Source organism: Chionomys nivalis, chromosome 6 (genome assembly GCF_950005125.1).
Source record: "Chionomys nivalis chromosome 6, mChiNiv1.1, whole genome shotgun sequence".
Classification (NCBI taxonomy): domain Eukaryota; kingdom Metazoa; phylum Chordata; class Mammalia; order Rodentia; family Cricetidae; genus Chionomys; species Chionomys nivalis.
Genome location: NC_080091.1, coordinates 21,109,182 through 21,123,407, shown reverse-complemented (window position 1 = coordinate 21,123,407; position 14,226 = coordinate 21,109,182). Strand labels below are relative to the sequence as shown.

Genomic DNA, 14,226 nt, shown 5'->3' with positions numbered 1-14,226 from the left:
TTCAGTTGCAAACAAAATCACAATAGAATTTTCTCTTAGAATTTAGGAAAAAAATTGTAATATTTACTTAGAAAAATAAAGAGTCATAGATAATAAAAAATCTTGGGAAAAACAGGAAAAGGAAGTCAGTAAAAAAGAAACTCCAGAAATATACTCAATTATATATGAGGATTAAATAAATAATCAAATGAAATATAGCATAACATTATTTTAATATATTTGTAACTCATATCTCTAAATATACCCTAGATATTCTAGATAGTAAATACAGATATTTTGAGACAGGGTCTCTCTACATAGAACTCAGAAAGTAGACCAGGGTGATGTTGAAATTACAGAGCAATCCGGCTGCCTCTGTCTCCTAAGTGCTGGAATTAAAGGCGCACACCACCATGCCTGGCTAATAAATACTTTTAAAGTCTGGAGAGTGGACAATAGTGAGTGAGTTTTCTTTAGCCTTCTAGAAGAAATGGTTGTTTATGCTTAAGGACTTGGAAGTACTAAGCAGGGGCTAAAGGCTTCAGAAATGTGACGTTAGTGCTCCTTTGAAACTGCAAAAGTATAGGGAAATTAGAGAAATACGTATGTTTTCTTGACTTCTGGGGTCGATGTGGTCTGTTGGAGCTGCTGTATTTTGTAGAGTGCTGGGCCATGTGGCAAATGCTCAATAGATACCTTTCACTTAATAGTGTAACCATTCAGGAGATGTTGACCAATCCTATTGTCCTATGGTTTGAACACAGAGTCAATCCCACAGGTTCAGTTTTTGAGATTGGGGTCCCTGGCCCATTGTGCTATTTTGAAGGCTGTGGGGCTTTCAGGAGGGAGGGCCCTTGAAGGCTAATCTCACCCTTTGTCCCTGCCTGCTTTCTCTGCTTGCTGGTCAGTCATAATGTGAATATTTGCTCTAACTCATGCTCCTACCACAACAGTAAACCCTTCTCTGCTGTGATGAAATGAAATCCCTCTGCAGCCTTTGGACAAACAAACAAAAACAAACAAACAAAAAACCCTCTATCCCTCTAGTTGTCCCTGCCTGGTGTTTAGTCACAGCAACAGAAGCATAGCTAATGTATTTGGTGACAGGAAGCAAGGGGAGCTTTGAATCCAGTTCGCAACAAAAACTTGATTAATACAGATGCATATGAACCCCTGGACAGGAAGCTGTCAATCAGGCTTGTGATGGGTGAGTAATAAGAAGAGCAGGAAGACTGTGGAAATGCCAGGAGGTCATGTGAAGCCTCCACAGGTGCCCTTGTTGGGTAGGGTCAGGAACCAGCAGGGTGCACGGACTTAATCTGTGGCTTAACTCAGTCAAGGAATCTGTAACAACTTGGAAAAGCTGAAGACCCGAATGAAGACAAGACTCATATTCAGCTGTCTGGCTAACTGGATATAGGGTATGGGTGTGTGTGTTTGCTATTTTCACCAAGAATTTATAGGAAATGATTCGTAAGTGTCGCCATCAGCTTGAAGTCATTGCTGGCCCTGGGAATCAGTGTGTCATCCAGAGAGGACCGTATCCTTCTCAGCAGTGTTTTTGCAGTATCCAAGAACACTTAAACTTACTGTAGCCACAGCTTCTATCTGAGGCAAGCAGAAAGACTTTGATCCAAGGGTAATCAGGGAAATCTTGGTTTAGAGTCACTTAGTAGCAGGAAAGCCTCTGTAGTAAGAGGTTTCTGTCTTATTTTTGCAGCCAACCTCGTGTAGACTGCTCATATCATCCTACACGCTTTTGAGAAACCAGTAAACAAACTGAGCAGCACTTACTTGGATTAGGATAAAAACAGTAATTTGGATTTTCTATTGGGGGCAGTCGGAAGGACAGAACTACCCCGTCATCCATCTATGCCAGCATCTGTTTCTGACATCCTCATACCTCCATCTGGAATATTCCTCCTACCTATCAGCTCTGTTGAAAGATAGTTTGTCTAGCATATGTACAATTTTTGGCTGTTATTGTATAATTATCAAACAGACTACTGGATAGGATGCATCAGAACAGGATGGCAAACCATTCACTTCCCAGCTATGTCTACTGCAGCTTCCTGAGCACAAAGGAAAAATGGCTAAAAACCTACTTGTCTAATAGCCAGAGCAGTGAAGTACATGCAAAACAGGTATTGTAACAGAATGGGTAGATAAGAGAAACTGAGAGGTCAAATAGTTCAGATTCTATGATCCAATTGGAATAGTATCAAATGTGATTATGATCTGAGGCAGTAGAATTCCATCTTCCTTGTATGACGGAAATTCTTCCGAGCAGGCCCAGGTTAAGTGACCGCTCACTGCAAGGCTGATGACACACTGCTTCCCAGTGTCAGCGATGACTTCAGCCCGATGGCAACCTCCACAAATCGCTTCCTGTAAATTCTTGGTGAAAATAACAAACAATCCATTTTGCTTGAGAGTGACTTAGCAGAGGGACTCCACCCAAGGATCTGGAGTTAATAAAGCAAGATGCATGTTGGCATTGCAAACATCTCCTCTTCCGATGCGAGTTCCCCACAAAAGATTTTGTAAAAGCAAAGCATTTTGTTTTCCATTTTGAATTTTTTTATTATGTTATGTGTATATTCATATGCCTGGGTATATGTGTCTTCACCACATATGTGCAAGAGACTTCCAGAGTCAGAAGAGGGCATCAGATTCCCTGGAAGGAGTTGTGGATGATTGTGAGCTGCCATGTGGGAGGCAGGAATCAAACCGTTGTCCTCTGCAAAAGCATTGAGTGCTCTTATCTGCAGAGCCACTTCTCTGGTGCCAGCGTTTGCCTTTTCTACTTAGTGAAATGGATCCTTCTGCGTGAGCAGCAATGACATAGTTTAAATGATGAGCTGGTGAGGAAGGATGGGAGGGGTGAAAGTCACTGACAAGTTGGGCTTGTATGTGTGCGATATGATATCTGGGTTAACACCTACAGAAGACTTCAAAGCCACAAACGCTACCTCCTCCATTTATTCCTGTATTCAGCATGCAGTGTTTACTGAATGTCAAGCCATGCTGAACAAAACAGAAAATACCTTTGTTCTCATGGAGCTTACGTTTTAATGAGAGAAGGAAGATAGACAATAAGTTAAAAGTTACCCAAAGATAATTTCCTTAACAAAGGTTTGTATTTAATGAGCAAGACAGGGGAATTACCTGATTATAGAAGGGTACTGAGAGTCCTTAGGCTTTTGTGGCTGGCAATAGATTAAAAAAACATTATACCAATAGTTGGTTAGCTTAGTGTTGCTCATACGTTATATATAATTCATGACCTTGATCCTAAGACTCAAAGAGTTTATAATTAGAACTTTCACAAGATGTTCCTAAAAGTCATGCAGACAAAGACGGAAGGAAGAGTCATCAATAGGTCAGATGTTTTTCTACCTTGGTCCCTTGATCTCAGGCCCCTGGAGTTCAGGGCTTACACAGTGTAATTTACAGTCTTTTGTGAGAGCTATGTTGCTTTTAAAGTAACAATCATGTGAAGAAGGTTCAGGATTCTTAGGGTTTGACGTTGATACTTTATGCTCTTTCCTATTTGGTAAAGAACCAATGTAGTCACTGATATGGTTTTGGAATGTCCAATCTACTTTGCTCATTTCAAAAAATGGACTGTGATCAAGTGGGAACAGGAAAACTGGCTTTAAAACTGTTTTTCAAAATTAAACAGCCATGAAAAGAAAGACTCTGCTGGGGCTGAGATAGAGCATGCGTTTAGCCAAAGTATATGTAGCCCTAAATTCAATCCCTTCGTGTGTGTGTGTGCGCATGTGTGCATACACAGAGCCACACAGAGGGTGGTGCAAACACTGAAGAACTGGAAAGCCAACAATGCAGTTCAGCTCCAGCTCAAAGCCCTGGGAAGTACTGAGGCTAACGATGATGCTCTCAGAAGAGAACTGTAAGTTACACTGTGTAAGTCCTGGACTCCAGAGGCCTGAGATCAAAGGACCAAGTATCTGAGTATAGAAAGGGAGATACTCTGAATCAAGAAGAGTGTGAACTACCTACCTTTCTTCTGCCTTTTCCCTGGTGCCTCAAAGGCTGGAGCAAGCCCATCAACATTGGTTAAGGGAGATCATCTTTGTTTGGGTTACTGATTCAAATGCTTATCACTTCTGTAAACTGGTTTGGGAGAATTGTCTGTATTCTGTCAATCATGTTTTAAATAAGTGCTGATTGGACAGGCAGGAAGTATAGGTGGGTCAACCAGACAGGAAGTAGAGGCGGGGTGAAGGAGAACAGGAGTATTGGGAAGAAGGAAGCTCTTTCCCGAGTCTTGCCTAGATCACTGAAGAAGCAGGATGTGACCTGTCCCACTGAAAAAGGTACTGAGCCATGTGGCTAACATAGATAAGAATAATGGATTAATATAAGTTTAAGAGCTAATAAGAAGCCTGAGCTAATGGGCCAATCAGTTTATAATTAATGCAGACTTTCTGTGTGATTATTTCGGGGCTAAGCTAGCTGTGCGGCTGGGGCAACAAGCTGGCCCTCATGATACAATAAATATGCTCACAGAAATAATGTTTTACCTACTATTTGAGTCACCCTTAACCTCAAATATTGACAGCTAAAGTTAACCGTCCCCTCATCTTTTGTAAGCCTTCCTGTTTTAATCTATATTCTTCAAATGAGATTTCCAAATTTTTTAGAAAAAAAAATCCTTAACCTCACATATTTCCCTTTTATATTGTACTGAATGAACATTTGCTTAAATCGTCAATAAATTTGGGTTTGAGGGTGGTACTTAAATGACCTCACAGTGAGGGTTAAACAGGAGTGCCGAAGCAGCAGCAGCACATGAGATTACTGAAGAAAACACACCCCCAGCTTTACATGTTTTCACAAACCTCAAGACTTTCTCCATAATATGTTGCATATAGGCCATATGCAGTTTCAGGGATCAGTATTTGACCATCTTACATTGTATGCTTCCTTATCTGCTATTGTTCTCTCTAGTTTTTTTTTTTTTAATCAGTGTTTCTCACATTTCTCATTTCACCAGCAATGTGAAGCTTTATTGTAGTGGTACACTATCACTGTGGCCACCCGTTTCACTGATGTTGTGCCCTGTGTCTTTCCCTAGCTGTTGGCTATGGAAGCTGAGACAGGCAGACCCTTGGGCTCACTGGCTAGCCAGCCTACTGTTTATAAACCCCAGGCCAATTAGAGACCCTGTCCCAAAAATCCAGGGTAGATAGCCAATGAAGAAGACACTCAAGGTTGTCCCCTGGTTTCCATGCTTTGAGGGTAAGCACTTTATTGACTCAGATGTCTTCCCAGTCTTTCTTTTTTTGTTTTCTGAATTCTGAATTATAAATCATCCTGCAGTTTATGTTACGCATTCCAGAGTAAAATGAGGGAACATGGAACATACAGCCAAGTATGCAAGCTCTGGCAGGCTGGGTGGGCTGTTTCTCAGGACCTGGACAGATTACTTAATGTCTTTAGGGCAAGGTTTCCTCACCCCCTTCAAAGCACAGTAACAGTAATGGTGCCCATCTTGTGCAATTATTAGATATGTAAATGCCAGCCCTCAGATCTATGCTCAACACATTGTAAGCAGTCCGCCACTTCAGCTACTGTTAAAGTTCTACCATTTCTAGCTTCCTAAAACTCAATAAATACTCATTTCCCACTTTTCACCCACCGCAGTGGGTGTTTTCCTCAGACAATGTATTTGACTCTTTTAATTGTGGAAGAATAAATTCAAGTTATAGATAATTTAAAAGGTCCAATCTGACTTATGCCATATATGTCCAGAATGTTTCAATAAAGAACGGCAACTTACAGAATCATGAAACTCTCGTGGGAATCGCCTTCTCCTGCGTGAACTGTTCGTACAGATGAAGAGCAGCCAGTACTCTTAGCTGCTGATCATCCCTCCAGTCGTGTTCTGATTGCTTCAACTATTGGTCACCAAGACAGATTTTCCTGGGACCTGCAAGGTGACTCTATAGGTAAAGGTGTTTGCTGTGCAACCTGGTGACCTGAATTAGATCTCCAGAGCACACATATAAAAGTGGGCAGAAGAAAAACCAACCTCACAAAGTTGTCCTCTGACCTCCGTGCATGAGCAATGACAACTTCACACACACCACATACTACACACACACCTTTTTTTAAAAAATAGGCATGATAGTGTACTTTTAACACCAGCACTCAGGAAGCAGTTGCAGAAGGATCTCTGTGAAGTCAAGCCCATCCTAGTCTATACAGCAAGCTCCAGGTCAGACAGGGCCATATAATCAGACTCTGTTCCCTTCTAAATGTGTATCATTTCCTTAGTCAGTTCTGGGTGCTAGGACAGGATCAGAGCTGCAGAACTGTGGCGAATTTATTCCCTACTGGGCTGAACCAGTGAGGTAAGGGGCTAGAGAAGTAATTCAGCATTTAGGAGCACTGGTTGTCTGTACAGAGACCTGGATTTGACTCCCAGTCATACATGGCAGCTACATCCATCAACAACTCTAGTTCCAGGTGATCTGACACCCTCTCTGGGCTTCAGAGGCAGCAGGAATACATGTGGTACACAGACATACATTCAGACAAAACACTAAAACATATAAAATAAAATAAGAAATAAAGATCAAAGTCAAGAAAACATGAAGTAAGTGATGGAGGTGGGTCTTGTATTAATCTGTTGCTTTCATTGGTTAATTAATAAAGAAACTGCCTAGGCCCATTTGATAGGCCAACCCTTAGGTGGGTGGAGTAAACAGAACAGAATGCTGGGAGAAAGAAGCCGAGTCAGGGAGTCGCCATGATTCTCCCACTCCAGACAGACGCAGGTTAAGATCTTCCCTGGTAAGCCAGCTCATGGTGCTACACAGAATATTAGAAATGGGTAAGAGCTAGCCAATAAGAGGTTAGAACTAATGGGCCAGGAAGTGTTCAAAAGAATACAGTTTCCGTGTAATTATTTCGGGTAAAGCTAGCCGGGTGGCGGGATGCAGCCCTGACGCCGCTCATATTACAACAAGTAAGAAAAGGCCATACAATATGGAGACCACATTATTTTTAAAATCAATTTTGTATATGTGTGCATGCACAGTGTGTGTGTGTGTGTGTGTGTGTGTGTGTGTGTGTGTGTGTGAATGTGTGGACATACATGCCATGGTGTGCATATGAAGGTTAGAGAACAAGCTCGGGTGTCAATCTTTGCCTTCCCCTTGGAGGTAGGGTCTCTCTCTTTTTTCTTTGAGTAGACCAGGTTAACTGGCCCATGAACCTCCAGGGATTCTTCTGTCTTTACCTCCCTTTTTTTGTAGGAGCTCTGGGATCACAGACACAAACAACCAGATTTCCATGGGTTCCTGGGATTCAAACCCAGGTTTCCAGGCTTGTACAGTGAGCACTTTACCACTGAGCCATGTCCAAGTTAGGGATTCAAACTCGGGTCTCCAGGTTTGTACAGTGAGCACTTTACCACTGAGCCATCTCCAAGACCCTCAGACTGTCTGTTCTCCTAAGGATGTAGACAGAAGGGCTTTGTCTAAAACTTTGAAAATCATACTGGAGAAATGGTATTTGCTATAAATTTCCCCAAACAACCATTGTGTGTATGTGTGTGTGTGTGTTGCTGTTTATTGTTTTTATTCCAAGATAATCTCCTACAACCCAGACTGGCCTTAAATCTGCCCTTCTGCCTTCCCTGGCCAAGCACTGGGGTTGTAGGCAGACCTACCACTTATTTAGAATTAACACGTTTTTATGTTAAAATGAGTGTGCGTTTTATGTGTCTTAAATTCATAATTATGATTAGGCATGGATTGAACCCATTATTACCAAAATAATCAGCAGTAAAAGACATTTCTCAGGAATTCATTTCCATAGCTTCAATAAAATATTTGCAAACATCTAGCAGGACGGCTACACCTAAGCAGAGTAAGAGTTCTGATTGGGGTGGTCCTCTGAGCCACTGAAGTCCCTCCTATTTTATGACTTGGGAGTCTCCATCAGACCGACTTCTGTCCTATCCATATACCTCATATGCCAAGGGCCTCTTGTAATATTTGTGACCCTGCCTAAAGACATCTTTAACTGCGCCGTCAGATATAATTGAAGACATCCTAGACGTGCTTTGGACAACAGCTTCCACAGGTGAAAAAGAATAAGGGGACAGTGTTATGGTTTTTGTCTCTTTAAGAGATAAGCCACGCCCACTCCCTGCGACCCCTGCCCTCTTCCCGCCATCTTAGACTCTCACTGTCCCCTCTTGGTGCACGTGCACGTCTCTCTCTCCGGCCCTTCTCTGTCTCTCTCCTCTTCCTCTCTTTCTTTCTCTCTCCTCTAAGTAATAAATATCCAATTCTATTCTGTATGATGTGTCTGCCCACATGTCTCCCACCCACGCGCCTGCCCAGCTGCTCGCTGCATGGTAGGACCAGCCTGTCCTGCTGCAAGCCACCCAGGTGGCTCTCCTGGGACCCACCACGATCCTCTGGGCTCATGGCTGCTCTGTGGGGAATCTTGCAGCATTTTTAAAGGACAGGCTTCCTTATTCTTCAAGTGCAGCACCTCAGAGATTGGCCCTGAACACTGCTCCAGAGATTTCTAGAGTTGTGGCTCCCCACTTGACAGCAGGGGCAAGAAGTTCATGTTGACTTCTTTGGGTCACATCTGGATAAGCCTTTTATAATAAAAATCTAGGCTTTGTGTCTGCTTAAGCCTACAATTTCATTTCTCTTACGTCCTCTGGCCTGTTACCTCAATATCCGGGGCCCAGAGAAATGCAAGAGGGCTAGAAATGGACAAACCTTTAAGAATCAATCTCCCCCAACACCTAGGATTTGGGGACTTGAGACCTCCAGGCTCGTGAGTCTCCTGTGTCCTCCCCACTGAAGCATGGGAAGGGCTCCCAGGGCCAGGGTTGTGTTGTTCAGCTTCTTCTGTTCTGCCCAAGTCTCCATTTCAAAAATTCCAGCTCCGTTTCTGGTTTAGTTTCTTTCATGTTTTCAACTTCCATTTCTCTCCTCTTTTAGCTACCAATGGAAGGAGTGACAGGCGATTTATCCATCTGGGATGGAAACTCTACACTTGGTGATAAAATGTAGATCCATATATACTGACTTTAGAATCACGACAAGCAAAAACGTGAGCGATGGCTCAGCGGTTAAGAGCACTTGTTTTTGATCCGGGGTTGGGTCCCAGCGCCCATGCGATGGCTCACCAACATCTTTAACTTCAGTTACAGCAGTTTCAATGTCCTCTTCTGATCTCTGAGAACACTAGGCAATGCACATGGCGCGCAGACATACATGCGGGAAAAACACACACATGGAATAAAGTAAGAATCTTTAAAAATTAAAAATAAAAACTAAGAGAGCATGGTGGCTAGAGGGTTTAGACTAATGTTTTGGAGAGAAAGGAGGGATAAGATCTACTTTCAGAGGTTCAGAGAACCTCATGGGAAATGCTGGGTAACATGTCCCAATCCTGTCTCCTGTTCTGCAGAAAGGCGAACTGACCCAGGAAACAAAGCTACCAGGGCAAGGTCTCACAGCCTGGAGAGGCGAGCAGGCTGCCTTCATCTCTCAGTTACCCCGTGCTCTGCCCGAGGCTGCTCAGCTCCGTTCTGGTACCGGGCCAGCCCTACCACATCCTTTGCTAGCTTTGGAATTTGCCATGACCATTAGATCTGAAAAATATGAGAACAAATAGAACCTTCTACTAAGTACCCTCCGCACAGCACAGCAGCAGCTATCTCAAGAATGTTTGGCATATGGGATGAAAATATTGTTTGTTCTGTTTTAATTCTTAGGGGGAAAAATTTAGTTGCATGATTTTTCCCCCTTTAGAATTAATCATGAGTACCATAGTCTTTATCCTTCTTTGGAAAAACAGAAAACAAAGTAGCCATTGTAGGTCCCATTTAGACCTAGGGACCAATGACATTGCTCACCCCTCCCACTGAAGGCACGGATCCTGGTCTCCTGGGGAGTGCTGATGGCCCAGGGTGGCAAGAAGCTGCTGAGTAAGCTTGTCCTCAACCCAAACCTGATTTTGAAGGACAATTCTTCTGATTGTTCTTGAGTCTTGTCATATCAAAAAGAACTTCTAATTTCTGTTTGGGGAATAAAAATGAAAAGACCAACACATTCCTTTTATGCTTATGCAAATGACACAGAGGCCAGAAGCTGGGAAACACCAGAAAGGGCCTTTTGATATAGAACTCAGCTGATTTCCCACCAAAGTCCTGAGACCAAACTTAACTCATAGCTGTTCCTCTGTCTCCTGGGGAGGCTGGCTCCAGGCCACACACTCAAGTCTGTTATATAAAAGGAACAGAATTTGCATATAACCTATGGGCATCCTCCTACATAACAATCTCTAGATTAATTCTGATACCTAATACCATGTAACAGTTTTATTGTGTCTTAGGGAACAAAGGCAAGAAGAGCATCTGTGCAAGTTCAGAAGAAACACAATTCTGCTGACTGTTTTTGACCCATGACAGATGTGGAAACTACAGCTGCAGAGAGCTTGCTACTAGGTGGAGTTGTTTTAGGGTCCCTGTGGCAGCCTTGATACCCAGCCTCAATAGGTAGATAAAACTGACAGATAGAAGCCATAGGCAGACAGTTGTCTCCATGGCATGAGTGAGAGCAGTGGTGGGCGCTGCTTCCAGGATCCTGAGATCCAGAGAAGCTGGGGTCTGGACGGCTCCTCCAGAGTTACTGATATGTGGACTGGCAGAGACTGGAAAAACCTGTGACCAGAGATGCATAGCAATGAGTAAGGCACAACATAATGGACGTTTCACAGACCCTTCTTCAGTATATGAGAAGAAGAGGAGAGACAGAGAAGAAAGCCAGAATATTGTCCTGTGGAGACAGCCACTCATCACCTTGCAGTATTTTTCTCTGGAAACTCTTATAGTTTTGAAGGAATGGACCTCAAAATGGTGGCAGCATCAAAGCATTGTGTTATCTTCTTCACTGCTGCGTGCTGTGCTTACATCTCCACCCAATGTGGGAGGAACACGCTAACAGCACGTGCAGCCCATAGAGAAGCAGTTCAATTTGTACACCTACTGGATAGGCTTGGTGGCTTTGTCCGCTGTTGGTCTTGGAACAGGCTTGCACATTTTCCTGCTTTACCTGGGTCCACAATTAGCTTCAATTACATTAGTTACTTATGAATGCAAGGCTGTGGAATATTAATTTAAGATGTGTTACATTTGCTTATGCTGTAGAACATTGTTTGACAGTTCAAAGATGGGTTCCATTCTTTTCTGTTGTATTTGTTTAGGTCTGTGAAGCTGTGTTACTGTGCCTGTCTAAAACAACTGATTGGTCTAATAAAGAGCTGAACAGCCAATAGCTAGGCAGGAGAGAGAATTAGATGGGGGCAGCAGGCAGATTGTAATGGATTAAGTAAAATGCTTCAGGTCCCTGAGTGGTGGCAGTGGGCAGCAGGTCTTGAGACCACAGCCACAAAGGCAACTGGGTGTCCCAGGCAAGAAGCCAAGTGGCAGGTGCGAGACCAAGAAGGATAGGCACGCCATGCAGAATGAAGTTGGATATTTATTTAGTGGATTATGGAAGGGAAGGGGAGAAGGGGAAACAGCAGAGAGAGAGAGGCAGAGAGAGAGAGAGAAACAGAGGGGGGAAGGGGAGGAGTGAGGAGAAGGGGGTAGACTCAGGTTGGAAGTTGACATGGGAGGGTGTGGGCATGGCTTGTCTCTTAAAGGGACAGGACAGACCATTCCTATATAAAATAAATAGGAGAAGAAGTCTGGGAAAGGAGATCAAGGAGAGAGAAAAGGAGAGATGACAACCACCCAGCTACACAGCAAGCCAGGATAAGAGGTAAAAAAAAGGTATATAGACTAGAGGAAGACAGAATCCCTGAAGCAAAAGGTAGATGGGATAATTTAAGTTAAGAAGAGTTGACTAGAAACAAGCCAAGCTAAGGCGGGGCATTTATAAGAAACAATAAGCCTCCGTGGGATTTATTTGGGAGCTGAGTGGCAGGCCCCCAAAGAGCAAAGAGCTGAAGAGTAAAAGCAAAAGCACCCAATTGCCATGCAATAGGGTTGATTTCCCTGAGCACCTTACCCTGACAAGATGAGGACGCGCAGAAGAGGTGTTTCCTTGTGGAGTATCTATCATCTTCAGAGACGCTGGTGTTGGTACAGCCATCAGAAAGCTGTATCCTAACTCTGCATTTCAAAGCCGGGGAAGCTCACCTCTCAGGTTCTGGACCAGATGATGAAGAGTACAGGCAATCTGAAGAAATGCTGAACCATGCAGAGGGGCCATAGGACTTTGCATCATGGGCTAAACTGGCAGCTTAAAACCTAGAACAGAAAGTACTAGGTTTGTTTGTTTTGTTTTTGTGTTTTAAATTTTGGTCTGTGCTTCTATTCCAAATTCCCGGTTTGACCTGGCTAGAATGACGTGTGGACACATCCTTGTACCCTCTGGACCATCTTTGGTGCGACCCTGATTGGAAAAGCAATCATTAAAATGCGTGTCTAGAGAATCTTTGTTATAATAATTTTCTGAAAGCACAACGTGGAGCAGACAGTGGCTTTCACTGGTGCTGTCCCCCGGAGGTCCATCTCTGCAGAAGTTAGCACCGAGGGGTCCCACCTTACATTAGGGGGGCTCTCATCAGGAAGGAAGATCCCCTTTTCCAGCCTGTATAGATTTTTAGAACCTTCTTCCCGAAAGCAGTTTAGTCCACATTTTACACTGACATACTTTTCCTTCATGTGTTACGGTAAGGTCTCCACCCTCTGTTCACCACATTGTTTCGTTAGCGTGGATGTGATGTTGAACTGTAGACTCAACAAAAGTTGGCCTTCTGTTACTTTCCAAGGGCCCGCACGGTACGTAGGAACTCCTGCTACACAAAACCTTCTGAAGTATGTTGAACATGTCAGGCCTTTTAGGCTTGTCCCAAATTGGATTTTAGAAGTCATCAAGTATATTTAAGTTATATCTACATTGGAGAACAGTCTTGCATGCCTGTCATGGAACAATTTAAAACGTCTTCCTTCTCTCCCCTCGAAAAGGTCATTTTACGATGCACTGCCCACCCCCATGGGATTTTGAGATAAAACAAGGAAAATCTGGCTGGTGTCTCACAAACGAACACACCATTTTTTATTCTGTATATTTAGAATGAAGTTGTGAAACATTTTTATAAAGACATCTTTGACCATGGGGTGGGGGTTGAAAAGCAGAAAGCAGTTGTTCAATGTGACCCAAGCTGAAAGGAGAAACAAGGGGACCTCTCGTGACCGAAGTCCGGCTCTGGAATGCAGGTAGGAGATCCGGTGTGTGCATAACTAAGTCCCTTCGAGGTGCGGTCCTGTCAGCCCTGCACTGACTTCCACCCAGCTCTGTCTGGGCTCCCAGCTCTCCTGCAAGGTGGCCTGACAGATTGTCAGAACTGTGGGAAATCTCTTCCTAGGAGACAGGGCCCTCCTCTGACTGACAGTGGCTTCAGCTCTTCCTTCTCCCAGATGACACCCCTGGGAAATTTCCAATTCCTTGAAGTGTAGAGGGCTGATGACTGAGGGAGGGGCATGAGGATCTCTTGAGAATGTCATTCATCCATCCTACTGTATTTATGTCTGTCTGGATTTCAAGACTTTGTTTTCGGTACTTTCCATGGGCTATGAAATTTTAGTTTAAGAACGAATGTGCTTCTATCAGCCTCCAGTGATAGCCACTCAGGCATAGTTGCAGATCCATTCAAATACAACTTTCTCTGCCCACACCATGCTTCCTTTATAAAGTGGGGCATTATTAGCCCACTTAGCGTTCACTTTAGAACAATGCAATTCACCACAGAGTCATTTAAATTAAACGCGAATTTCTTGTAATGTAAAATTCCAGGCAATTCGGTATCAGTTGAGCTACAGCTGACAGTGATGTCACGCCCTCTGTACCACTCTCATTCTCTCATTGATGCATGTTTGACTTGACTCTAATTGGGCATGTCTCACTACAGGAAGCATCCCTCCTCTGCAGAGGGTTTTAGCCACTGAGTGTGTGCTGGTGCTGGCTATGGATGTGGGCAGGCCAGCCTAAGAATGCCATGAATTTAACACGTGTGTTTCCAAACGAAAACATGGGTGCAACCTCTAATCCATCCGCCCTCCTTAGGCCTACCTCTCCTTCCATTCCTGCTTCTCCCACAAGAGGGTCACTAGATAAAAATTAGAGACTCTAGAAAAATCAGAGTTCCAAAGGGAAGACAAAACAGTAAAAA

At 43.5% G+C, this 14,226-nt stretch overlaps 1 pseudogene; it reads left to right on the top strand.

Annotated features, from left to right (window-relative positions):
- The first annotated feature begins 3,873 nt into the window (after positions 1–3,873).
- LOC130876320 (vacuole membrane protein 1-like) lies at positions 3,874–12,606 on the top strand (annotated as a pseudogene).
- The last annotated feature ends 1,620 nt before the right edge of the window (positions 12,607–14,226 follow it).